Source organism: Pteropus medius, unplaced genomic scaffold (genome assembly GCF_902729225.1).
Source record: "Pteropus medius unplaced genomic scaffold, Ma_sr-lr_union100, whole genome shotgun sequence".
NCBI classification, from domain to species: Eukaryota; Metazoa; Chordata; class Mammalia; order Chiroptera; family Pteropodidae; genus Pteropus; species Pteropus medius.
In genome coordinates, this window is record NW_024344378.1 from 29,931,956 (window position 1) to 29,958,879 (window position 26,924).

The following is a 26,924-nucleotide window of genomic DNA, read 5'->3' on the forward strand; positions in this document are numbered from 1 at the left end:
CTTAAAAGTCTAACGGAGGAAAACTTTAAAAAGTTAATACATAAATACTTCAAAAAAATTAGGCTAACATTTTGGAAATCATTCTTTCTTGGGAAGGTGTTTTATTGTAAGTTGTGTACATCAGTTTGGTGGCTAGGGCATAAGTATTTAAAGGAATAAAAGAGTATATTAAACTTGGATTAACCCTTCTCAAATACAGATATTCTGGGTCCCATTGCTCCCGTGGGCCCCATTTCTTACTCACATTCTGTGGGTGCTTTTTGGAGGTAGATATGAATAAACTTGGTGAATATGAATAAAACTGAGTTCTTTGTCTATACCTTCTCTATATCCCTCTTTGTGTCATTTTTTACACACAGTTATCACATAGTTAGTTATATGTGGTTGATTTTGGTTTCATTATGATGATGATAACCTTAGTAGGTGGAATAGCCTAGTAGAAAGATAATGTATCTTTGAGTCAGACATTTGTAGGCCTCACTAGTACCCTTGTGCTTTTAGTAGTTACTCAACCTCTGAACATCAGTTGACTCATCCGTATATTGGATTTGATAGACCTCTCATGAAATGAAAGACTGTGTGGATAGTACTTTGTGCTCTGACTGGTACATTACAGGACTACCATAGAAGTAGGTACTTTCCTTCCTTGTGTTTGTATCATGATTTATAATTTACAAGCTTTAGTTTGACTCAGATGATTAACCAGCTCAACTTCCTTAGCTATAATCAGGTAGTGGTGAGTTAAGAGCTGGCCCTACAGGAAGAAAGGGGTTATAGTGTTTGCCAGTTTCTGTGGTGTAAATACTCCCACCATGGCTGATTTCAGACTACCAAAAAAGTCTTCATAAGCAGAGTTGGGAGGTAATGTGCACACCACTATATAATTTACTACCAGCCAGATAAAATAGTTGTAAATAATATCAAGAGCATAGATAATAGTAAACAGAAAGTGATGGGTTTTGAGTATTTAGTATCTTTGTTTTTATATAATTTATTTTAATTGTATGTTTGTACAATTTAACTTTTAATGATGGCTGTATTTGAAAACTGACTTGCCAAAAATCCTGAGAATATGACAGTTGACTCTAGTGGACTCCAGCACACCACCAATTATAGGTTTCCTGTTGTGAAGACATTTCTAAGTCACAGTTCTTCAATGATCTGTCTCAGCCCTGCTGGTAAGACTTTGGTTGGGTTGATAAAGCCAGGTTTGGTTTTGAATCCTTGCTTATCAACCCAGGTTGTCATCTTCATATAGCTTCTGGAATTGAAGATAAGTGCTGAAATCAGTTTAGGATTTAAACCAATTTTCTTAAGTGTGACTGGAGTTCTCAAGTTGTAACTGGCCCCTGGCAACTCTCAACTCTTCTGGCTGTTGAGTGACAATGCTTGGAGATATGTCAGACTGTTCGCTCCCTTCTGAGCTCTCTTCTTTCCCTTTCCTGTACACTCTTTTGTGTTTTCATTTCCTCAAGTAGTGGCACTGCGAGGAATTACAGCATGTAGCTTTGCTTTTGATCGGAAATTAAGTTTTAATGACAGCGAATTGTCTCTAGAGAGGAAACAAAATAAAACAAAAGAAAACCTGGACAGTTTAAAATTCATATGGGTTTGATCAGAATCTTAGCCAATAAAATGGAGGGAAAAAAGGAAAATAGATCAGATATCTCAATGTTTCTTCTAGAAGCAGTCTCTTCAGTTTTCTAACTTGCCCTTTAGAAGGGAACAATTGAAGCCTGAAATTGCTAAGTAACAGCTCAGGTTGTGGTGGTTGTTATATTTTAAATCTCACCCACCTAATTTTAAAACGCATTCTTTATTAAACCTTAAAAAATTGCCTTGGATATTTCAAAACATTCGTTTGTGTCAGTTCCCTGAATCAGACTTACGTAATCTTAAAACATTTTCCGTATTTCATCCTTACACAATAGGTATTTATAGTTCCTACAGAGTCAAGGATGGACTTGGATTATTGCAAAGTAATTTTTGTCCAGAAGCTCATGGATAGAAATCTGAGAGACTTGCCTCTGGATTAGGAAACAGTGACCTCTGTTTTAAGTTGAATAAGGGTATCTTTAGTTAAACTTTGACAGCAAACAAGGGGGTAATAATTAACAGAGAAATTTCGCTGCAGATAAAATATTCTGATTTATATTTTCTCTCCTCAGAGGATGGACCCTGTACTATTTCTGAACATCCCCAGTACAGATAAATTTTTGATTAGAGAGCTGCTAGGTGTGTAGCCTTCAAATATGTAAATTTTGTAACCTTGCATTATATTCAAATCAACACACTCAGAAGTTTGCTGGATACTTGGGAGTCTTGGGTTATGATGGTGAATTCCAGTGCAAATAAGATAGGCTTACTCCATTTTGGGATAAGATAGGCTTACTCCATTTTGGGATAAGATAGGCTTACTCCATTTTGGGAGTTGATAATCAAGCCTGAACATAGAAAGCTATAGTTTCAAAACAAATGTGGTTGATGTTATAAGAGATATATTAAATACTCAGGAAACAGGCGGGAGAGAAGAATTATCTACATGGCAAGAGTGGGCTAGGTAAAGGATGGTTTTAGGAACAGATGACATTTGAATTAGGTACTTAATGATTAATTCTTTTTAATTAAATTTCTTTTTTAGATGATTATGAAAACTAAGAATGCTAATTGGAAAGAACTTTAAAAATGTGAAAATTATTAAGAGTAGAAAACTCATCAATATTATCACTACCTAGAGATACCATTGTTTTTATTATTATTTTTAAAAAATATTTCACCATATTCCTTTTATGCCTAGATTAGATACACATTCTTTTCTCTGTAAATTAGCTTGTTATGAATATCATTTTGAAACATGATTTGATTGAAGTATACCAAGATCATGATACATCGATAAATATATATCTGCATCATTTTTGGTGGTGTTATATAACATTCCATGTATATGTGACTCATAATGTATATGACCAGATCCCTATTAGTGGGCATTTTGGTTGTTCTCAACTTTTCTTTCTTATAAAGTGCACTATGATGAACATCTTTGTACATGAATTGAGGTACACATATTGAATAATTTGTGCAGGATATTTGAACAGAGTTGAAGCAGTGCTTAGGGAACACTAGGTAGAAGAAACAGTTTGAACAAAGGGTCAGAGTTGGGGAAGGACTATCCCATTCTGGGGAAAGGCTAGAATTGTAGTTTAATAGATTGCAAAGAGAAAGGGGAGTAGTGCTTGCTAGGGCTGGTGGAGGTAGAAGAAGAGCTTTGATGCTAAGCTCTTTATTCATTCTCAGTTGGGAGCCGTATTGGAATCTGTATCATACTTCAAATGAAGATTCTGAGTATCTTTAATTTTCCTTAATGTCCCTTCTTTTGAGGAGAAAGAGATATTATTAATAGTTCTGCTTTCCAAAACTTTTTGAGACTCTTAATAAATCAACCAGAGAGTGAACAGGTAATAGAAGTCAGGAAGAGTATGTCTATAGAAAAAACTGTGAGAGTAGAGAAGGAAACAACGTTAGTAAATGTATTTTCTACACTTAAACTAATTATTTATGCTTAAAATATAAAGATAATTTAGAGAAGATTTGGGTTAGATGACAAGTATCACAATTTAATAATACAACCTTATAGTTACTAAGTGCTTGTGTGTGCATCATTGTACCTAACCTCTCAAAAACCTTCTTAGGAGGGATCTTGGATTATTTCCATTTTGCAAGTAAAAGGGAGGCCTCAAAGGAGAGAGCACCACATGTGGAGTTCTAGTTCAGGTGCTGCTGGGGCCTTGGGCAAGTCCTGGGACTTCACTGGATGGGTTGTGAGGATACAATAAGACAGCATTTACAAGATTATGAAAACAGCATAAAGTACCATAGAAACAGAGGAACTGCTTTTTATAGTAGGACACTTTCTTTTATCATTACTGAAGGGAAGAAAGAATTTCTGTAGCCATTTTCCATTCCCTTTGCAGTAGATTATATTATTGTCAAACATGTATTGTTTCTTCTTGTCAAAGCTTCCATTTCTGTGGAAGGGTTATGCTTTCTCACCCCACTGAGGGTTTACCCTTAAGGCTGCCTTGGCCATAGGACTTAGTTTGGCTAATGACATGTGAACAACAATGACACATGCTATTTCTGAGGAGAAGCTTCAATAGACATGGCCTGGTTTCGGCCATCTCTTTTTTCTCTTTGCCATGAGACCAACATGTCCCAGTTAGGGGTGCTCGTTCTGCCTTGGTCCCAGGGTGAAGAGGATATAGAAGCCAGCATAGCTCACCTACAAGGAACCAAACAGGAGCCAGAAATAAACGTTTCTTCAAGGTTGTTAGCCTCCAAAATGTTGGTTCTGTTTGTTACTGCATCACAATTTAGCTTGAACTCATATATTACAGCAGTTGCACTGTAGTCTCTCTCTCATTGGAGAGGTGAACCTTCATCAGAGGTTCTCACGTAAGGTTTTTAGGGTTTATCGTGTTGACTTTTTTTTTTTTTAATTCAGAGATTTATAGAACATGTCTCATAACAAAGTCTGGATGTCTGGAGGTTTAAAATAATGCAAGCCGCTGGATCCAGCTTTCAAGAATCTTGAAGTATAATGTGGTTGGATGCTGTATATTCCAGTAGCTATAAAACAAGGCAGACAATTGAGTGCTAAAGGAGAATGTCATTTTGATCATTGGTCAGCTGTGTTCATGTAGGTGTCCTTACTTTGTTATATGCCATCCTTAAGATGTTCTTTAAGTGTCATTGCTTTCCGTTAGTTAAGCTTATCTTTCCTTTTCTCTCTCCTCCTTAGCATGTATTTACTGTGCCATTTAGTTTGTAATATACGTTAGACTTCTTTATTCTCAATTTGTATTTTTAGTGAAACAATTTATACTGACTCATTTGTTAGTTTAGTGTATATGTCTTTTCTTTTGATATATATTGTAAACTCTAACTTCACAGATGACTTACCTTAAATTTTATCCCCATAATATAAATTACTACCATGTTATTGTAATAAAATTAAGCTCTTAGTAAATTATTGACTGGTTTCTTTGATTTTTTTCCTTCCGCAAGTTCTTAGTTCTTTTTTTTTTCATGATATATGAAGTGGAGTTCGTAGTTATTAGTCAACAAGCTCCTTTCCTTTTCCTTTTTATGGTGTGTTAAGGCTCTTCATGGAAGAACCGGTTTGTCTTGGCTTAGTAATACCTTATTTCAATTTGGAATAATTTCAAGTTGGCCTGTCTTGTATCAGGTCACGTGTCTAATAATCTGAGAGATATTAAGGAGATCTAACTTAGTTTTATGTTCCTAGTGACTACTCCTGTGGACCCTGAGTGAAACCAAAAGCTCCTCGAGGTCTGACTAGTAGTTTCTGGGTTAAGACAATATGGAATTAGCTGTTCCTTTCCTTTATGATTGAATTCAGCTATTTTCTATCTTGTTACTTCTAAACATCTTTCCACTTTGATTTCAAAAAACACTAGGTTAATTTATTATTAAAGCATCTTGGACCAAGGACTGACATTTTTTGGTCTGACATGCACAGAAAGAATTGGTCATCAGACTCAGGAAGTACTCAGGGAGCTGCCATGGTTTATTGGCAATGGTTTGCTTTTTAGGTTAGGTGGTGGGTTCAACAATAATATTAATTGTTGATATTAATATTATTTTTTCTACAAATATGTTAAATATATTCTCTTGTATTTATTAAATAGTGCATAACCAAAAAGTTTTTTTTTTTTAGTGTAAAATACAGTTAATGATGTTAAATGCATTCATTGCATTTATATTGGCAGAACTGAGTCACATTAGTCAGTTATTGCTGCAATTTTAATTTCTTCTTAAAACACCTTAGATGTTTTAATAGATAGTGCCCTCCTTTTTCAACAGGGCAAAAGATATATTTTTATGAAGATACTATTTATAGTACCTTGAGGTTTGGATGATCTTTATTTAAAGTGCAAGTATCAGTATAGTTTAAGATTTACCCAGAGAAATATTTTCTTTTGTTCTGCTACAGAGAAGTACCAACGTTAATGTCTGGCTATTGATTGTAATTGTCCACTAGTCCCTTCTCTTTTTTGCAAGGAAATCCTGATAATTACATAGAGTCTGAAACATTAGTTCTCAGTCTGCTCAATCTGGCTGCTGTATCACACATAGTAGTCTCCACTTTGGAGTCAAAAACACATGGCTTTGAAGCTGACTTTGACTCATCTTGACAATTGACCTTGGGCATCAAAACCTTTTTGACTCCCAGTTTCCTTATGGGTTCAGTGCAGTCATTAACACCTGCTGTTTTGTTGTTTTGTTCACAGATTAGATATAAAATAATCTGTTAACAATGGAAGCTCCGTGAATTAAATTGAGCAGCATCTTTTCTTGTTCTAGGTGAAATTTCAAATACATTTCCTAGAGGAACAATGTTATGAATGAGATTTGAGTTATAGTATTAGAAATATAATTAACACATACTTCCGATAAATTATGAGTTAAAGAGGTCTTTAAAGAATGGGCAGAGTAGCCAGTCTCTACATTTTGTCTCTTGTGAAATGCATTGCAAGTGCCACATAAGAGTTCATTAACTTCAGACTCCGAAAGTGAACTTTTAAAATGTAATTTATCACCAGGTTAAGGACTGCTTAGATAAGCTTTCACATCAGACATAAAGTAGAATTTCTTGATAGGTGGTGGTACTTTTCGGGCAGACAAATGAGCCTTCCTTCCCACTTCTGGAAAATAAACTCACCTTCTGGAGAACTCTATTGTTCCTGACTATTCAACTAGGTAGTTCTAGCGTAGATTGGCCAAACACGGGACCTTGGCCACTGAGGTGGATGCCTGGCGCCCCAAACTAGACCGGTGTGAGTTTTCCTCGAGAATTTTTAAAATTATAACTATGGAATTGTCCCTCTTAGTGGCAGAGCTGGGAGTTAAGTGGAAGAAGGCAGATTTCAGGAAAGGAGAACAAAGCTAAACTGTAGAAGTAAACATTCTATCTTGTCCTGGTGGAGTTCATTTTGAGCTGATCCTAAAGCCCAGCTATTACTTTCCTGTTGCAGATTATTTAGAGTTAATACATCCCACCTTGCTCCAAGTGCCATTTATGTTACCTGCACGTTAAAGAGTGCTAAGTCATTTGATTGTTTATACTTGGAATATTTAAGAAGTCAGTGTCTTTGTCATGGGCAATTATAATAAATATAATTGCATAGTAGGGTAGCTGATACACGACATAGCTTTTTGAGAACAGTGGTAGCATTATTCTCATCTCATAAAAGCAGAAACGTGTTAGACTAATTAAAGGACACTAGTGACTGTGTGTGTGTGTGTGTGTGTGTGTGTATAACGACTCTTTTGACAGTCTTGCTCTAATGCAAATGTCATATAACTTTTGATATTAAACCTTATAAACGAATAGATATTTGAGATGGTTCTAGTTATTAGAGTTGCCTTGAAGAACTGCTACCATTTGTGGTTAGGAGCACTTGTAGGTAAACAGGTGGCTATACTACATACTCAGTTGGTAGCTATACCATGAGCATTGAGAGAGATGTTTCTATTTAAAGAGAGTTTTGCACTTTGGCATGATTATTAAATACATATGTTTGTGTTCTTTACTTGTAAAGGAAGATAGAATGACTTAATGCCTCTTTCCTCTTCAGTGGGTTATTGTTTGGGGAATTGAGATTTTATGTGACATCACTGTTGTAAACTCGACTTCCCTTTAGGAAGTATCAGATTTTCTTTCTCAGTAGTGGCATTCTGTATTGTTAGAACGTGTCGCAAAGAGCAAAAAAACACGTCTGCCGTTTGCGTTCTGCTTGCCAACTGGTTTGAACAGTTATAATATTTGTTTATTCTTGATGTGTCGGCAGCCAAAAGGAAAGTTTTCCTTTCTCCTTTGTGACTGTTATATAACTTAAACATCATTATATCAACAATGACTATTTATTCAGAATCTACTAGGTCCTGGGCGATACAAGGCCTCTGACACACAGTCTCTGCCTCAGAAGGACTTTTGTCATCTGGTGAGAAAGAAAAGTAAGGGATCTCAAAAAGAAGGAAGACACTAAAGTTCTGTAAGTCAATTTTGAGATGGCAGTGTAAAGAATAAGGTCTGTAGGCATTTGGACGACAGGAGAATTTCCCGGGGCTTCAGCCATTGAGGATCCAGGAAAAGCAAGCGTGCGAGTAGGTCCCCCACTGGAAGGTGATAACTAGTGAGAGTATGGGAAGATCATTAGTCAGAGGGCATGGTGTGGGCCCAAGTGTGGCGGTGGGTGGTAATGTGCCCACTGCTTTAGGAGAACAACAAGTGGACCAGGGGGGTTATTTGGCCGAGGGTTTTTTTAGTGGAAAATGGGGCTTGGAGAGGTGGAGGCCAGCTTTTAAATGACTGGGCATCATGACGTTGGGCCCATAGGCTAATGGTCACTTTTTAAAAACTGGAATGTCAATCTTGACTTTGCATTTTAACTCTAGGCAACAAAGACATCCTAGAAACAATGACCTTTTTTCTATTATGAGAATGTTCTAACAATGTTGGTAATTGTATTTTTATTTCCAATACATAAGGATTATTGTAAAAATCTCATAAGTGCTTTGAGTTATGATTGCAGGTGAACATCTTTATGAAGGCTTCCTTCTTCCTGAACAGAGCACTCACTCTGAATTTTAAGCTTGACTGGATCCTACACACTAGAAATAAACTAGATTGCCTCTCCTGTATGTGCTAGCTTTCTCTTCCTCTTTCATGTATCTTAGTGTATCTATATATGTCTGCATACACTCATAAGATTGCATTTTTCAGGCTGCAGTATTATGAAGTTTACTGAGTTGCTCATATACACATAGGTTTTATATATGTATGTATAGTCATATAAAACAGCTGCTGTTCTTGGTGTAACAGCCAACGTATTGTCAGTTTGGCCAATATAATTGTTTGTAATACTTTCATAAGGAGAAAATTTATGTGCTTAAAAATACATATTCATTCACACGAATGTTTGAGGAAAGTTACCTATGAAGCGGATGTGTTCCTTTTGATCTCTACTGTAAAACTATAGTTGTTTTAACTGCTAGAAAGAGAAAAGGTTCATGACATGATGGCATGCTGGACTTTGATATTTATCATGTGATGGTAATGATGTCTCGGGAGCACAGAGTGAGGCATCTGGCAGCTGGAACAACAGTTAGGAGACACAGCCTCAGTGACTCTGGCATGAAGGGATGAATGCCTGGACCAGGAATGAGAAAAACGGTACAGATATGAAAGACACTAGGAAGCTGTCATCATACTTGTTGATTGCGAATTGTCAAGAGAGGGACAGAGCTCAGAGGATTCTAGAATTTAACTTAAAGTATCCAGGACAATAAGATTACCTTTACGAGGAATGTGAGAGCCAGAGAGATTTATTAGCTTTATCATCTAGGAGATAAGACCAACTTATGCCTATTCCTAAGAATAAATGTTAGGTGATAGGCTTATCTTGCACCTGCCTTTTTAAATTAAATTTATTGGGGTGACAATGGTTAATAAAATTATATAGATTTCAAGTGTACAATTCTGTAAAATATTATTTGTATATTGCATTCTTTGTTCACCACTCAAAGTTGCCTTCTTTTTTTAAATTTTATTTTAAAATCTTTTTTAGATTAGTTTCTTTAAATTTATTTTCAGTTATAGTTGACATTCTATATTATATTATATCCAGGTGTATAATATAGTGATTAGACATTTACATACCTAACGAAGTGATCACCCCGATAAGTCTAGTACCCATCTTGCACCATACAGTTATTATGATTTTGACTATATTCCTTATGCTGTACCTTAGCATACGCCCTTTTTGACCATAACTTGGTCTTCCAAGTAGAAGAACTCTTAGAGATCTTCAGAGAGAGATGAAGCATTTTATTTAGCTCCACACACCTGGTCACTTAATTGGCAGAGCTGGTATTAGGACAGGAGCTCTTGACTCCTGGTAGAGTTCTTTCTTCCATGCTGGTTTGGAGAAAATAGCATTTTAGAAAAGGCCCTTGATCTCATGGTAGATCTTATCTTTGGCTATCGAGTATTTTGAAGAAGTCCTGGCCTATAGAATGACTGGTTCTAAACAAGTATGAGAAAGTTGAACTCAAGAGATCTTCTCCAAAGTCAAGAAGGTTTTATTTGTAACTTAAAAAATTCTTCCTCTGTAAAAACTCCCTACACTCACTAGTAATCAACTTATTTCTTAACTATACCTCAGGACCTAGCAATTGTATGATCTGTAATTTGCCAATTTCCAATTACTTAAAGTGACTGTTAAATATTTTTATTCCAAAATAATGTTTAGGGCACAATGTCCCAGATATAATGAGTATTTCCAAAATTCCTCTTACTTTTTTAAAAGTTGGTTTAATTGTGGCATAAATGAAATCATTTCAATTTTAAGCACTTTGTTCTGCTACTAATAAAATTTCTCTTGTATAATAAGAACATCAAAATCCAAGAATCCTAAACCAAAACCTTCAGGGTTTGTTTGTTTGTTTGTTTACTTTTTTACTTACTTACTGCTTAAATAAGGGACTCAAACCATTCAATACCAATGAACTATTTCAGCTCTAAAATTCTTGTGATATTTTAACATTGAAAAGGATAATAGAAAAACTATGGGCCAGTTTGTCCACAGTTTGGGAGATTCTGATGAACTCAAAGGGCAAGACTTGGCATTAAGTACCTACTCTATGTCAAGCACTGTGCCAAATGCTTTGCATGTATTACTACATAATATCTGTCCAGCAAACTCTATTAGGTGAGCATTTTATCCACCTCACTGCATATTATTAACCTACCCTAGGTCATATACAGTGTCAGGGATCTGATCCAAATCGGCTTTGACACCTGATCTCATCCTCATTATATCCAGGATCGCTCCTAATTCAAGAACTTTTCTACTAAAGAATAGAAATTAACGTACATCCATTGTTCAAGTATCTATCATAACAAGATTAATCCTTGCTTTATAAGTGTTTTTAAAAGGCCATATACCATTTTCTTGAAGTTGTTAAAGGCTTAGTTAAAAAAAAAAAAAAAAGCAGTAAAAGGCTCCTAAGCCTGCTATAAATCAAGAAAGCAAAGTTCCGCCTTAACCGACAGTGAACATGCTTATTGGTTAGGATTGCACTGGGTGACTCATTTCTTTTTTGCTGTGTTAGAGGGCCACACCCTGCATTCCAAAAACCTCTGCTGCCCTGCTACACTCGCGGTCTTCCTGCTGGAGCCTCTGGGGTTGGGCTCCGCGTCTCTGCTCACAGCTGTCCCCTCGGAGAGAACCCGCCTGCCGGCCTGCCGGTCTGCCAGCCCGCCCTCCAGGCGCTGGGCTCTGGAGCACGGCTGTCCTTGCACCCAGCCCCGCAGCCGGCGCGAGAGGGGCGGCGGGGAACCGCAGAGGCGCGAGCGTGCCCGGGAGCAGGGGCCGGGGGCCGCGCGCGGGCCGCCGACCGCGACCGCCTTCGCATCGCTTCTCGTGCAGGGACAGGCAGCACGCACCTGGGCGCGCGGAGGCCGCGCGCAAACTTAGTGCCCCAGGAACTTTCCCGGAGACTGCCTCTGGCGCGGAGAGACCGTAAGTGTTGCTGTGTCTGGGATGCAGCGGTTCATTAAAATGATGTCTGGGGCAGGCGTTGTAGCACTGACAGACGGTGGGACCTGGTTAAAAGCGAGGTGAAACAGCCTTTCTTGCCTTAAACAAATGCAATCGTTGCCATTCCCTCTACTAGGGCGAAGTAAAGGGAATCTTAGTTTGTACTGGATCTCGCTTTGGTGATAAAATGAGCAGGAGCTGCTTACACCTGAGCATGCTCACAGTGTAGTTGCTGAAACAGTGGGACAGGATGTAGGGAAGCTACATCAACAAACGCTCTAAATTTTCTGGGGTGCTTTTGAAAGCCAAGGATCAGGCGGTGGTTTCAGTTTGGGATTATAAACTGTGCTAATGGAGGTTTTTGAGGGAGTGGGATTGTCTTTACCGTTTGTTACTAAGTTTTAGGGAAATACTCACTTTCTCAAACTCCAGTCCCTGTACAAAACAAAAGATTCTTTAGTCCAGTGGACCCCAACCTTTTTGGCACCAGGGACCTTTGCTCTTATGAAAATCTAATGCCTGATGATCTGAAGTGGAGCTGAGGCGGTGATGCTAGTGCTGGGGACCGGCTGCAAATACAGGTGAAGCTTTGCTTGCTCTCCTGCTGCTCACCTGCTGTGCCACCCAGTTCCTAACAGGCCACGGACCCGTACCAGTCTGGGCTGGAGGGTTGGGGACCCCAGTTTTAGCCAACTTCTTTGGTTGGTTAGGAGTGAGATGTGTGCTCAGTGCCAGAAGGAAGCACGTGCTCCTCATGTTTTGGAATGAGCATTTTCTCCACAGCCATGCTTTCTATTTATTGTGGTCAGGTAATCGCTCTTGTGGAATTTGTGGAAATAAATACACTGAGAAGAATACACAGTACTTGCTTTTTTTAGTTTTATTTTTTCCTATTCGTGTTTGCTATCTGTAGTTGTTTCTTAAGTTGTACCACTGTGAGAACTGGGACACCTCAGGTCTATTCCCATTCCACTCTTAAGCCTATTGAGTTATCATTTAAATTTATGTAGAAGTCAGTGAGCTTCTTTTAAAAAACCTGCTTTTTGAATAAGAAATTAGGAGTGCATAGAGATTTGTATGGTGCAAGTAAATTATTTTCTTGCAAGAGGTTGGGGGAGGTGGGGAACAGGAGAAGCAGAATCTAGTGATTGTTGCAGTTTTACTAAAGACAAAGACACAGTGCAAGAGACACATATCACCATCAGAAACACTGTTCTGGAAAGTCAGGCTGAAGACATCTTGGTAGCATAAAGGATGATAGGAAAATTGTAAACCAACTTTGGACGTAATAAATATCTAAGTTATGAACTTAGGAACAGTATCATACTTTCTTCATTTCTGAAGATATAGACTAATGCAGTAGACAGGCTCTGTAACATAAAGAGTAAAGTTTTTTGCAGCTAACTTTTTTAGGTCTGTGAAGGAAACTTCTCTAGAAAGAAATCACTTCTAAATGGAATAATTAAAAATAATTTGCTAGACCATTTAATTAGTTACATGTTGAACTAGTAACACTGTTTCCAAGCTTGTAGGCTAATTGTTAAGTTCAGGTGCTCTGAGTTTAATTGTTTAGGTGCCTCTGTGATAGGTAACAACTTGGAATCCCCCTCCCTGCCCTGTTTTTTTTTTTTTGTTTTTTGTTTTTTGTTTTTTTTTGAGAAACACCCAATGATGTTGAGAGAAATGACCTTAAGTCTACTGGGGTAATTGGAAAGCCCCCTCATGTGGTAAGAATGGGAAAATATTATATCTCTAAGATGTCTAAAATCTAAAGGCATAATTAAATTTGGATTTTGATTCAAGTTTCACCCTAATAATTGTAATAGAAGCCAACATTTAAGAGCCTCCTTTTATCAGGCACTGAGATTCTTTGTACCCACTACCTCATTTAATTTTCACAATAATGCTGAGAGGTAGAGGTATTATTATCTCTGTTTTATAGTTGAAGAAACAGTCTCAGCAAGGTTACATAATCTCCAAATTTCACAGCTAGTTAATTTAATTTACACTAGACGTTAGCATTTAAGGTTTGTAATATTTCCCATGTGGCTCCAATTGCTTCTAACAAAGTAGTGTTGATTTTTCTGTGTAAAATAATCCAGAGGAGTTTCTTGGTTAAAAGCAGATTTTTAAGTGATTTTAAAAGCCCCAGTGCCAAAATATCAAATTTCAAGGAATAATGCATTTACTCTGGAAGCTTATGGTTTTCAAATATTAACTAAGTAAGCCTTGTTCTTGATGAGCCTGTCAATATGGCCGCCTCATATTTGCTGATTTGGGGTGACTTTCTCCTCCTTTTTTTCCCCGAAGCTCTCTTAGTTCTAGACGTGCATATTCTTCTTGCTCTGTGAAAAGTGCAACTCAGGTATTCTCTAATTGTAAAATCAAGCAGCTTGGTCCATGGACTTCCAGTAGTTGAATTCTCTGTGTGTGAATGCACACCTGCAGTATTTCCTGTGCTGTGTAAAAGGATTTTAAGTTTCTGTTAGGACTTCGGTTAATGTTGAATCTGCTTGTTTAGAATGCTGAGGTCATGAAAGGCACAGTCTGTGAGCGCTAAAGCTTTTCTTGTTAGATGGAAGTTGAAAAGTCTCCATGTGTCCCAGCAGAGGCAGCCAGTTCTGAGAGAGTCCATCTGCTGGATCATCTGTTAGGGGCGTGGGGGGGCATCATAATAAAATCAAACAATGCCACCTTCTTTGAAGACCTTGGACTACAGCATCTATTCCAGGGTCAGGTATTGCTCACACCCCCACCTTATCATTCTCACCATCTATTTGACACAGAACACCCACCCACCGACCTTCTCAGGCAAAACAGAGATGCTGTGGCCTCCTCCTTAAACTTCTCTAAATCCTAGCTGCTTCGAGAGTGCCTTGAGTTCTTGAGGATGTTGAAAGAACATGCCAGTGCGATGGTAAAACCACTTGGGGATAATCTTGGGGAAATCTTGGAGAGGAAGAAGTGTACCTAATTTTCAAAACCAGAAACTTTAGATTCAGAATTTATGTCTAGCAGAATTGTAAATCACATTTTTGAAAAGATGGATGGAGATCACTTAGAAAATATGGTAATGATCAGTATCTAGCATCACTCATCTCCAACTGACCTCATTTCTTTTCTGATAGTTACTGGACAGGTACATCAACATTGCTATAGACATGACGTGTCTGCCTCAGCAAAACATTTAACAAAGTGCTTTGTGTTCTTTACTCAAGTTGGAAAGTGGGTTGGACAGCAATAGATAAGTGGGTTTGCATCTTTTCATACCCAGTGAGGGATGATCAGTAGGATGATGTCAGACTTGAGCAAGGTACATTTGATACAGCTGGGGAAAAATCTTCACACATTAGTAGAGATAAGAGTATTTAGAACCAAAAAGTTGATAACCTCATAGTTCTTTGAAGCACTGTAGGCAGCGGTTAAGAACAGGGACTTTGGAGCCTGACCTTGGGCACGTTATTTGAGTGCTCTGTGCCTCTGTCTCTTCATACCACCTCATAGGCTGTTGAATACGTTGAAGGATTAAATAAGCTAACTCATGTTAAGTGCTTAAAAACAGAGCTTGATGGTAAATTGTATGTGTTAGATGTTAGTCTTTTGTCTTTGCTCCTGCTTTTACTTCTTGATGGGCAATCTTGTGCACATTTCTGGGTTTGTGTTTAAATGTGTGTCTGGAATGGGGTAATCATGTTTTGGAGAGGGTCTAGAAACTGTTTGAACCGTAGTTGAAGACTCTGGGGATGTATACCTTAGTGTAAAAGCCGAGAGACAGTACTCACAAAGTGAAGTGAAATAGCACAGGTCACATTCTGAATTTTGTACATTTCACCCACTCTAACAAGTGCTTTCTCTTAAGGAGATGTAGCTTGGTGTAAGAGGACTCTCCACTAAACTGGGATTTAGAAGAGTTCTTTCCTGATAAAAGTACAGTCTTTAACTACTTATATGATCTTAGGCAATTAGCTTAGCTCAGTGGTTCTCCTCTTCAGGGGACATTTGGTAATGTCCATACATTTTTGATTGACACAATTGGGGTAGGGAGGTGTGCCACTGACATTTAGTGGGTAGAGGCCAGGGTCGCTGTTAACATCCTGCAGTACATAGGACAGCCCTCACGACAAAGAATTATGCTGTACAAATGTCAGTAGTGCTGAGGTTCAGAAACCCCGGCCTAACTCTTCGATATGGTTTTCTATTTGTGAAATGTGAATACTAATCTTTGCTTCTGCAATACCACAAAGTCACTTTAAGAGTATATTTTGAAAGGCTTTTGAGAGTTAATGTGTTCTGAAGTCTGCAGATGTACACAGTATATACACTTTATCAGCAGCAGCACAGTAAAATCTCATTCGTTCCATTCCCTGGAGGAATGTGCTACAGTGGTTTGAGAGTAAGATGAGCCTGTGCTTGAATCTCAGCCCTACTGATTTAACCTGTTCATGTGATTTGGGGCAAGTTTCTTTATCCATGAAAACCTAATCCCTATTTCACAGAGTTTGGAGGAATAAACACAGTGTGTATAAAAATCTTGTAGCACAGTCCTTGGGCATAGTTGTAAAATATTGTTTTTTAAATTAAGTTTCTTTTTTGGGGGGGTGGGTAATGAGATTGAGTGGTGCTTATTAAAATGCAAGATTTGGAAAGAGGATGAATAAAGAAATTAGATTTGTTACTAGTCAAAAGATGAAAAACAAACAGGCTTCTTGTCTTCAGAGTTTAAGAGAGGTAAATGTCTTTGGAAGTGTAACTTTGGCTTTGTAGGGAGGGACCATAATATGCGCTAGGCTGAGAGACACCTGTTGGAGGGGGAATGAATTGCATGGAAAACAAGAGTCCTGTACTTTATATTAGTGTGGAACTGGACAAGAATATAACCTCTATGTTTGTGAATTGCTCCACTATAAAACCTTGTAATGTTTGTTCTTAAGCAGTGTAATTTGCTTTATTTTTTCATCCTATGCTTAATATTATGGTCTCTTAATATATTTTCCAATGCCTTAAGACATACGTAAGCAACACACTCAGCCAATGTATGAGCAGATGTGTCAACTTTGCAGTCTTAGTGAGTTCCTCTACCCTCGCAGCCTCGCCCCAGAAGATGAAGCAAAGCTTTCATGTGATCATTCTTCCCATCACCTCCACTCATTTATCACCTGTGGAACTGGGAGTCTGGACACCATGCACAAATCCCACTTTTCCTGTTGCTGTGGTAACCTACATAGCAAGTGGCATGTAGCATACCCATCAGAGCAATTCAAAGTTAATGTATTTAACTTTAGAGTGTGATGTTTTTGTGGTAGGGCTTGGATGGAAAATCCCCGAGTATGTACAACCCCTCACTGTCTACTTTGTAAAGGCAGAACATTTTGCAGCTCTGTTCATCTTCCAAGAATGTAGCAGTGAGAGAGACCAACAATGAAAAGTTCTCTGCCTCAGGAAGAGACTCTTATTCAGGTTAAGAATTGAAGTTAGTGATTTTCTTTAAAAAGGATTACTCTTAATTTTCTTTCTCAAGGTACCTACTGCATTTGCACTGAGTTGTTTAAATCACATGTAAACACGTGCCTTGGGTCCTCAAGTGGAGCAGGTGTTGGTACCCCTACCCCCAGCAGCTTGCCTCTCTGTGGGCTTCTGGAAAACTTTCCTCTTGGAGCAGTGGGGAGAATTCATGGCTGCTTCACACCACTGGAATGGTGGCAGCTCCAAGGTGTGAAGTGCAGCAGCCACCGCCTAAGTGGCATGTAGAATGGAAATGACTTGGTGATCAAAACATACTTCGAGAAATTTATAACAGACTAAGCCCTGTTAGTGCTTTGAAGCCTTCATTAACCTAACCTTCAAGCTTACTCAACTCTCTTGATTGTACAGAAGTAGAAGGTGATGTTCCACACTGTCACAGTCTCAGGCTGCCCCAGAGTTGCTGGTTAAGCAATATTGACAAAAATTCAGTGATTCTAACGAGAATGCTGAACTGGTTACACAAAATTGCATACTTCTATAGGATCAGAAGGCAAGAGTTTGATACTCAAGCCAAGCCAAAGTCAAGTTAATAATAAACTAAAAGAGATAATAGACAAATTACAATTTTAGATGGTGCCAGTGATCACAATTCTTGACCCAATAGATGATTTCTCCACTTTAGGTATATCCCAGTCACTTTGATTTCTCAGGTATGGATGAGACTAGAAAATTCCATGAGCATCTAAAAGTGTTGTTGAAAGTGTTCGGAGGCTGATTGTGTATTTGCAAGGCTCCCGGACATCAGCTTTGTGAAATTCTGCAGTATTTTGTACTAAAATCCCAGATTCTAGACTCGTGCTAAATCAACAGATCTAAAGATAGATTTCTTTGCATTTTGTAATTAGAGTGTTACCAAAAGGACCAAACACATTTTAGACATAGAGGGAACAAAGATTTAAAATGTCCAAGTACAGTGGAACAATATATCTGATAACCCGTGTCATAGGTCTATTAGCTTGTATTTTTAAAAGAGTGTAAGTTTGGCATTTAATGAATTCTTTAATATACTTCTTTAAATATAGGTCGTGGGTGTGGTTTCCTTTTTTTAAAATGGTCCCTCCCCCTTCCCCAAAATTCCTAAAGCATTCATTTCACTGTGGAATTATTGGCCCCTACCATAAGTGTGGTTTGTGTGTACCACATGAGGGTCAACTCAAGATCCCTTCCCCTTTCTGACTTGGAAAAAAAGCTCGATCTCCAAAAGAAACTATAAAACGCATGTATAATGAATGGACTACAGCAAAGATAGACAAAATAAGTAACGAGATTAAATAGCTTCTAGGGCAGAATTATAACTTGGTTAAAGGTACTAACATGTTATCCTGAAAGGGAATTTGTTTGAAGAGGAATTTAGAAAGTGGTACTTGGAGACTGGGGTGAGAGACCAAGTTTGAGGTCAACTTGGCCGGCCTACAGGAGGCAGTGTAGCGTGAATAGGTCTCCACATGGATCTTAGCCCTGTGGTGGGGCTGTCTGTAGGCTTCAACACCGAGCTGTTAGGTTCCAAATCTGGCTTAGAGTATGGCTTTGCTCTAGTCACTGAATAATGCTTAGCCCACCTTAACCTCACAGTGCAGGGTGAAGTCACATAGGAAGCCAAAAAATATATTTCTGTTCCATGCCACTATGCATCCTTCTGATTATAATTTGGAATCCTTGTGTAATCATGCCTTTGGGAACACATGATCAGCAGATAGCAGCATCTAGTCTACATGATGGTTTATATTTCTCACAACAAGGTATTAAATGGGTATTTTTAGTTTAATATCACCATGAGCATAGTTAGTATACACTATCTTCTGATTATCATGTTTAGGAGTTTCTAAGAATAAGGCCAGCCTTGGACTGTGAGGATCCACCAAAGTGATAGTACATTGCAAGGACCAGCTGGCTTCCCCGGTGTTGTCTTTTCTATTTGACTTGCAGCATAAGAGTGTGATGACCATAAATACTAGTATCTTTTTTTTTTTTGTATTGAGAAAATATTGAGAAGAAAAATGAGTGTCACTGAGTGCTTAATCATGCCGATAATGTGTTCTGTTCTGTGAGTGACTCATGTAAGCATGAGTAAAGCAAACTAGAATGCGTTATCATAGTTACAATTACAAGGTTAACTAATCCCTACTTTGCTAGTTAGCATATCCTATAATTCTCATTTAAATTGCATGAATTACCAAACAACTACAAAAGTTCCCAATTAAAGTAATTTATAACCAAAATTTCATGGTAGAAGTTTTCACTGTGGTTTTGTATTTCCAAGATTCCTGTAGATTTATGAAGTATACTTTTCTTTGGTTCTCAGAATAATACGCCCAAGTCTTTTAGGACTTTGAGTTCAGAAACTGTGATACTTTTAAACTGTATTCATATAAGACTATCCTTTTAATATTCTTCTATTCCCATTAACATACCAAAATGGTTTCTTGCCTTATTTACTGTGGATAGTGATTTTGTACTGCTGAGCAATTGTTTGATAAATATCAATCTAGCGACCTGGGAGAGTCACCTGTTTAAATCTTTAGCATTTACTTCTAGAAGCAAAATTCTCAAAAGAGTCAGGTGCATGATGTCATTTACTTTGATTAAGTCCATGTAAATGTCAGGGATGTGAAAGTAAATGTTTCTAACCCAGAATCTAGATAGAAGGGAATGCCTTTCACAGGTTTAGCAGTGCCAGGATAGATAGAAGATTGTCTTCTGTGAACCACATTGTCCCAGTTGGTCTCTAGGGGAATCCCCTTGGAAGGAGCAGAAGGAGTGGATGGGGACTGTTCGCTGGGGCTTAAGCAGGGGATTATTTCCACTGGGTTGAAGAATAGGGAAAACAAAGCAAGAATTCTAAGTTATCTCTTTCCACAGAGAGTGCCTCCCCTTACTGGCTCTGTACCTCTCCGCAACCACCACCATTTCCTCCACACCTCTTCATTCTCAAGCTGCTGTGCTCAAAGCACTTTTATTTTCTGAAAATTTGTTAACCAGGTTATCGGAGTAAATTGTGTATCTGTGTGGGCAGGGGTCAGGTAGGTTAGGGTGTTGTTATATTTTTAAACTGTGGATAGAATGAATAAAAGGGCTAATACTCTATGCTTCTCTGTATACCCACCCATTCTTCACCAAAGTCCACAAAAACACCACCAGTAGCAGAAGTCTTCCCTCACAATAGAGTTGACCATACGCTAGACCTTTGCTGTCCAATACAGTAGCCACTAGCCACATGCAGATATTTAAATTAAGTAAAAATTAAGTTACATTAAAATTTAATAAAATTGAAGATTCCATTTCCTAGTCTCACTTACCACACTCAGGTGTTCAGCGGCTGTGTGTACCTGTGGCTACGATGTTGGACAAAGCAGGTACGGAACATTTCCATCATCTCATTCGGGGAAGACTTTTCAGCCTTCAAGAAAATATATGTTGACATCGAATCCATTTTCCAGGAATTTGTATATAATCCAAAACATTTCTGGAGTTAAATGCTGGCTCTTTTGGGCCAAATGAAGATATATTATTGGAAATTCTAAGTTTCTTCAAGTTTAAACTTTGGACTGTAGCGGAGCATGACGGGTTGTGGGAATAGCTAGAGTGAATTATCAGCACATGTGTATGCGTCTATTGTATTATAACTGGTTAGTCTGAGTAGTAAAAAAGAGGGAATTTAGTGAAGTTACTTCCACAGGTGATGGTGCAGCAGGGAGCCCAACAGGGCACATTGATAAACCTAGAGAGCTTAGCCACACAGGAAGTCATTGCCAGCCTCTGCATGGAGGCACAAATAGAAGAAGCTGTGTTTTGGAGGAGCCTACTATTGGAGATGGGGCAAATAGGCACTGAAGTCACAAAGGAGATCTAGAGATGTCAACCAAGAGGGAGGTGAGAAATGCTCCTGGAAGCTGCTCCATTCCCTCTGTCCTCTAGTCTTCTGCCACTGCCTCCCAGCAGGTCGATTCCCTGTGATAACGCACAGCAAAATTGGAGACCAGAAATGATGATCTGTGAGCCCTCAGGCCCAGGGCTAATGCAGCTGGTGTCTGTTCAGCTGAACACATTATGTATAATGTGAGCTCCTAACGCCGCCCCCTCCTTAAGCATGCAGAATCAAGCACTTCTTCATACATCACTTAGCAGTTTGCATTAAATATGTTTCTTTCCCGTGGCCCACTACATGGCAGAGAGATTGTTGTGGTGCCAGGCCCGTGGAACTTGTTAAAAATCCACGCTCTAGAACTTGCTGAAAACCCATCCTTAGGGTGCCAGGGAAAGCTGTTGAAGGGGAGGTGTCTAACTGGAGGCGCTCCACTACAGAATTGTTACCAGACTGGTGCTGGAGAAGTTGCACATGCCCTAGGAGCCTGCGGAGGGAGCGCAGCAGAATCAGGAATTATAACTCCTTCCTCCTGCCGTGTTTTTCCAGCATCCTCTGCCGACAAAACTTAACAACACCATGCTGGATAGCAAGTGAAGAAGAAAAACTAATGGGCTCAGATTTATTTTTTCAGATCAGGTGGTAAAGGGTGAATTTGTAACTGAGAGGCAGTAAATAGATAACTGATACAGGGAGGAAAAATGCCACCCTTCTCCACAGATCCTTTATTTTTATTGCATCAATCAGGCAATTGCACATGATGTATATATATTCAGATGATTTTAATTTTTTTTTCCCTCAATGGTACTTCATCAGGTCCCTCAGACTTTTAACATCGTATGGTTTGAAATCCATAGAGTGACTCATCCCTAAGGGACTGTTGAGGATTAAGTTTCTTGAATTATCTTTTTTATTGTTTGCCTCTTAAACCTTGGATAAATACATGGATAATGAAGAATTGGAACCCCATTTATGAAATGACATCCAGCTAGATGACATTCCAGGCTTTTTGTTTAATGCCTGTGAAGATATACAACTTAGAATTATAGCTGCATGTGAAGTAATTCAATTTGGGATTTTATCTCTTAGGCTTTATAAATATTTACCAAAAGATTTTATAATGCGTTGTAGGGTTATGGTTTTATTTGTTATTGGTGGGTTTTTTATTTAGTTTGCTAGTGCATTTCTTTGTGAATTTGGAAGAATATTTCTTCCAGAATTGCTTTTTAAAGATTTTCCCTCCAGGTTGTTTTCTACATTCCACAGCTTTGAACTGCTAAGATTTCTTTGTGGCTTCTTGCTCCCTACCACCATGCAATGCATAATTTATCCTTTTGTTTAAAACATTAAAAAAGGAGAAATACTCTGGCCTTGTCCTTGAACCCAAGTTGATACTTGATCTGTCTGCTTTGCCTTCTTTTTTCCTGCTTCATTTCATATTTTGATTTTCTCCCTCAGAATTCTCCTAAAACAGAGTGTAAAGAGAGAGAATTGCCTGCAGTCTAACACTCAGGCGACCCATGATATTGAAAATAAATAAAAACAGTGCATGTACGTGGCTAACATACAAATGGTGTCTAAAGATACAGAAAGAGAAAGAGAAGTAAAAGCCTCCCCTCAAATGTAACTATTATTACATTTTTTAATAATTTCTTCCAAGAAAAAAAAATGTTTTTGGCACATATTTGCATCTGTCTGACCCTCTGCTTTTTATATTGTTTAATAAAGGGATTACATTTTCTGTAGCCATTTTTGGTGCATACTTTTTTCTTATTTTTAGAGTTCTTTCCAGTCAACACACACAAATCTTCCTTATTCACTTTAATGTGTATAACATTTCATCATATGGATACACAATAATTGATTTCACCTTTGCCTTAATTCTGGCTATTTTAATAATTGCCAGATATTTGGGAGGAGGAGCTGTATTGAGCCCTTGGAGATATTGCCAGTGAAGAAAATTAAGGGGCCTTTTTGTAAATACTTCTGTATAAACATTTTGCTGATATATTTGTAGGGTAAATTCCTAATAGATTGCTAGGTTAGAGGATAAAAACATTTCAAACTTTGATAAACACTATCTAGTTTTACTCTAGAAAGGATATGCAAATTGACTTTTTTAACCAGGGTTATATCTTTTCCCACACCCCCACTAGATCCAGTAAATCACCAAGCTATGACATTTTTGCCAATCTGATAAATTAAAAATGTTATCTCTGTTTTCACTTGCTTATCTTTAATTACAGGTTTAGGATCCTGTAAGTTCCTTGGCCATTTGAATTTCTTTATGTAAATTGCCTGCTGTGTGCTTTGCTTTGTACTTTTCAGCTTCCCCCTCTTTTCTTTCTCTTCCTTTTCTTCCGGTTGGATTCTTGTGTTTATCATATTGACATACATGAGCTCATTTTAAATTGGGGAAGTTAGTCCTATTTCATATGTATTCCAAATATTTTTCTTGTGTTATCTCCAATCTTTGATGTTCATTAAGAACTTTGTTTTTATTTTGGTGTAGGGGTAGAAAACATGTTCTTTTAAGAAAGAAATGAAAGAAGCGTGAGGGGTCGAGAAAAGTCGGCTATACTTTCTGCTGTTTTTAAGGCCAAGTAGTTGTCGTTTGGGACAAAAGATTATTCCCACTGCTCCTGGTATGTCTTACAGCTCTGGAGACCTGGTACCCCCTAGTTACCTCCTCTCAGGAGGTAGTAAGTAAGCCTTGGGGCCCTTCCCCTCTGCATTTGCCTAGGCCCTGGGCAGTAGATGGGGCCTCTTAGGAATAGGTGAGTTCATGTAATTACCTCTCTAGACTGGCCAGTAAGAGAATCATGTCAGTTCTCTTGTGAGTGGAGTGTCTATAAACATCAGAAATTAGCCACCTGGTAAGATCATTTCAGATAGCCAGAGTCACAGAGAATATACAGGAATACTCATTCCTGTATCCCCAGTACCTAGAACTGTGCCTGAAATGAAATACAGTGTGTTGAAAGAATGGATGGAGACAAGAACAAGAAGTGCTTGAGAGAAAATGAGCAGGTACAGAGAACTTGACTGAAAAAGATCAGTTTGGAATACTCTAGTCAACTAGACGTATGCATACCTGACAAATACACCCCTGGAGTCCAGAACACTTCCCTTTCGTCTCTTTATAACTCCTAGTCAGTTAGCTTCTAGATAGCTGGGGTGAGTTCTAAGATAATCATATATTATATACCTCATGATAAATTTTATAGACTATTGAATGTGGAATAACACTGGTGCCAAGTGTTAGTGGGTTGAACCTTTTCTTTCTTTGTGTTCGTGTAATTACCTCTCTAGACTGGCCAGTGAGAGGATCATGTCAGTTCTCTTGTGAGTGGAGTGTTATTAAAACTATGTAAAATTTATTTTAAAATCTGACTTTAAAATAATGAATAGATCAAGAATGAATGTCCCTCCAAATTTCTTCAAGGACTAAACTCCTTCGAACGTTTAAAGTGATTCTGGTTAACACAAATTGACCTCGTTACATTCTGTGTAAACTCTTACTCAATCTAAATCCAAGGAAAATAGTTTGCTAGTTCTTTATTTAATGAAGTATCTCCAGAGGAGATTTTAAGGACTTCCTGACAATTTAAATAATCTATATTTATATATGAATCTCATTCATACATATGGAAAGCCTTTTAATGGTATCCTATAAAGGGCAACATGGTTTAATATATACTGTTTCTCCCTGAAAATATCAATGAATCTGAATTTCTAGTAGGATTATGGCCTTTTTTTGATGCCATTTGACCTGAAATGTCTAACGACAGCTTTGTTTATTCTTTTCACAGTTTCATGAGGCAATTGATTCAGTTAATTTGAATTTACTGAAATAAAAATCTAGAATAAGAAAAATTAAATTTACTTTTGGGAAAGCTAATGCTAAGCTTTGACCTCTGTTACTGGTCAATCTCATTCAATATAAAAATAACTGGACACCAGACCAATAGAGAACCAGCTGTCGTTGTTTTGAATGATATGCACTTATTAAGTGTTTGTTTCAGTGAAGACTGAGGAAATAATTGATGATTGATGTCATTAATTTGTCTTTTGATCACTCCAGTTTATTATAGTTTGGTCATGACAGTTTTCTAAATAGTATATCAGAACGAAAGATAAATGGAGATATTTAAAAGTGTCTAGCTCTGTCATAGGAGAGCTCACAATAGTTTTGTACCACTTTGGACCACCTTGCCTCTTTAGTTTTAGCTTATAAATCAGGTGACTAAATAAGGCTGACAAAAATTCATTTGTGAATTTGTATTTAACATTTTATACAGGAGAATAAATGAGTAAGGCAATGAATTTACTTTGAAAAAATGAGTTTCTAAAAGCAGGAGTTTCTGTCATTTGTTCTGGTCTGTGGGTGAGACCTTGGTGCCTTGTCGAAAACCAGTTGGCCTAGGAGAAACAAAGAAAACGAAAAGTGAAGTGCTGATATCAACTGTGACCAAAATTTCAGGATCTTTGGTGGAATATTTTTGGTCAGATGACCTAAATTTTTGGTGGTATATAAGCTTTTTGAAGGAAGTGCTTTGCAGTTGAAATAAAAAGCATGAACCACTTAAGAATGAAACTAGCAGGATTTACAGTGCATGGGAAAAGCAGTAGCTTTGTAAATGGATGATTTTGCATTTGATTCTCAGCCCTTCCACTCAGGGATGGACCTGAGTAAGGAATATACTTCCACTTTTACAATTTTCTTAATTTGTAAAAGTGGAGATTCAAATACCTACCTCAAAGAGTTTTGAGGGAAATAGATGAATTTGATATATAGTAATCACTCAATAAATATGTGTCCTTCCTTTAAGAAAGAATTTTTAGCATTGTGTGGATTGAGTGGGTGGCTATTGGAAAAGATCCGAAGGACTACTGAAGTTGAAAGTTCTTCTTAAACCATGAGGTATGAGAAATGGCAATTCTCCTTTAGAACTTGCTGTTTCTCACAGGTTTGCCTGTGTTATTAGAATGTTATGATTAATGACTTTTTCTATTGCTGGTTCAAGTATCAGATAATTGACCCTGGGTTATACTGTATGTCCCAAGATGAGGCCACAGATCCCATTGAGGTCAATAATTAGGAATAAGTGTTTATATTGGAGCGTTTGTGTTTCAGGTGTCCCCTGCCCATTGGTCTGGTCACACACACTAATTATCTCTTGCATCATGAGTTGGTCACAACACATTGAGCCGAGGCACTTGGGAGCTTCCCACCCACGTACCTTCTGGCCTCAGTGTGGTCCACAGGGAGTTTGGTTACGTCATTGTTGGTCATAAGACAGGCTCTGACAACTAGTCCAGACTTTGATTTATAACCTAATACAGTCTGCTCGCATATTGATATTGAACATACCTGAGGTTGGTCAGTGCCTGTGTATTTATGTTTTCTTTTTTCTCTGCAAAAATGCAGTTTCTGTTTGTTTTCTTATTACCAATTAAGGTATTGGTGTACATGCTGTTGAGCACTAACAAAAAATATACATTATATGCTAGACTCTGTTCTAAGTGCCTTTTGTGTATAATGCGCTTTGTCAATCCTCATAGGCTATTGGAGAAGGTGCTGTTATACTCAGTTGACAGAGGCAAAAAGCTGCAACAGAGTGGTTGAGCAATTTGCTCAAGATCTCACATCAAGTAAAAAGGAGCCAGGATTTAAATCTGGGCCATCTCTTGACTGCTGTACTAACCTTCCTCTCCAGTAGGAAAATATAGACAGTTTAAAGGAACATTAAAAAAAAAAAAGGAAAGATAAATCCCACGTATCCAGTGACAACCATTCTTAGCTGTTGGGTACACATTCATGCTTCCAACTCCTATTCTTGAATTTTGGTGGAAAATCCTCTTCCTCTTCCCAGGGCTTAGCATTATGGACAATTTGATATTTATCTATCCAA

The 26,924-nt window shown here is 38.0% G+C and overlaps 1 protein-coding gene across 6 annotated transcripts in view; it reads left to right on the top strand.

Moving 5' to 3' along the window:
* Positions 1–26,924, top strand: part of SGMS1 (sphingomyelin synthase 1) — a 256,609-nt gene that overhangs the window by 155,084 nt on the left and 74,601 nt on the right. Inside the window, exon 1 of one of the 6 annotated variants that reach the window (XM_039871809.1) lies at positions 11,099–11,606. The exons of the other annotated variants lie outside the window; for them this stretch is intronic. The gene's annotated coding sequence lies outside the window, so the exon portion shown is untranslated. Of the gene's footprint in view, positions 1–11,098; positions 11,607–26,924 lie in introns of those variants that run through there. 6 annotated transcript variants of the gene reach the window in all.